Source organism: Chenopodium album, chromosome 15 (assembly GCF_948465745.1).
Source record: "Chenopodium album chromosome 15, dcCheAlbu1.1, whole genome shotgun sequence".
NCBI lineage: Eukaryota > Viridiplantae > Streptophyta > Magnoliopsida > Caryophyllales > Amaranthaceae > Chenopodium > Chenopodium album.
Window position 1 is genome coordinate 41,312,773 of NC_137848.1, and position 1,431 is coordinate 41,314,203.

At 38.8% G+C, this 1,431-nt stretch overlaps 1 non-coding gene across 1 annotated transcript; it reads left to right on the forward strand.

The window, feature by feature from the left end:
- Nucleotides 1-452: 452 nt before the first annotated feature.
- On the forward strand, nucleotides 453-559 carry LOC145583567 (small nucleolar RNA R71). Its single transcript, XR_014100204.1, has one exon. It is a non-coding gene; the product is annotated as a small nucleolar RNA R71 (small nucleolar RNA).
- Nucleotides 560-1,431: the final 872 nt, after the last annotated feature.

Genomic DNA, 1,431 nt, shown 5'->3' on the forward strand with positions numbered 1-1,431 from the left:
GGTTCCGGAGACCAGGATTATAAGTGTTGGAGTATGGGTCATTCTGCCTATAGGCTTGAAAGGCATTAACTTGCTCCACGGGACTCCTACAATCTTGTTCCCAATGACCTACAATTCCACAATTTTCACAAAAAGCATCGTTAGAATTATTATTAATAGCAGAAACATTAGCTACAGAAGTAGGAATAGCAGTACTAAGATTATATATTTTCTGGCAAATAGATGTTAATTGGGCTTGCACAAAGGATACGTAATCAACACTATGTCTCCCTTTGTTAGCAAAACCTCTAGGATTCCCATATTGGGAATTGTGAATTGCCATATCTTCGATAACTTGACCTGCATCATCAACATTAAGATTCATAAACCTCCCACTAGCTGCAGAATCTAGAATTATTCTAGATGAATTTCCAATCCCATTGTAAAAAGCTTGGATTAACTGCCACTGTGCTAAATTATGGTGGGGACATTCTCTCTACAGATCCTTGAATCTCTCCCAAGCCTCATGTAAAGTTTCATCTGGCTCTTGGGAGAAATTTTGAATTGCACTTCTCAATAAAGCTGTCCTTTCTGTAGGGTAATATTTGTTGTAAAAATTCAAAGCAAGTGTCTCCCAGTCAGTAATACCAAGTGCAGTTCTATTCAAACCATTAAACCACAATTTAGCTTTTCCACATAAAGAAAAGGGAAAAAGAATCTCCCTGATTTGGTCCTGCGTGACCCCAGCTTGCCTAATGGTATTGCAATATTGACAGAAATCTGCAATATGAAGATTTGGGTCTTCACCCTTAGCTCCACTGAATTGCTTTCTTTCGATCATCGTAATGATTTGGGGTTTGATCTCGAATTGTACTCCATCGAGATTTGGAGTAGGAGAAAGGTGTGGAAAATTTGTCAGGGATGGCTGCGAATAATCGCTGAGCTTGCGAGGTGGATTTCCTGTCATCTCTGGTTCTGGTTCTGAAGAAACTTCTGAATCACTAGAATCAGATGGAGGGTCCCTAGGAATATCACCCCCAGAACTTGCCAGTATTTTCCTGTATAGATTCTTTTGTCTATGAAATGAGCGCTCGATCTCAGGATCGAATGGAATATAACCTGATCTGGAACACCTTGGCACAAACAAAGAACTAGACGACAAATATGAGAACTGTCCCAAAGAACTCACGTTCTCTGGGACGAAAGAGAATAATCTAGACCACAAAAACAATCAGAAATAAAAATAAAACCGTTTCCCCGGCAACGGCGCCAAATTTTGATAGTCTAAAGTCGTATCACCTAATCAAAAGTATTACCTAAGTCCTCTAACTAATATAGATAGGGAAGTAGGGTCGAATCCACAGGGAAACAAGTCTTCCTATTCCTAATTAATTAATATAATCTAAACTATTGAGTAACCAAAATATTGTTGTGAAAGGAATTAAACTAAGG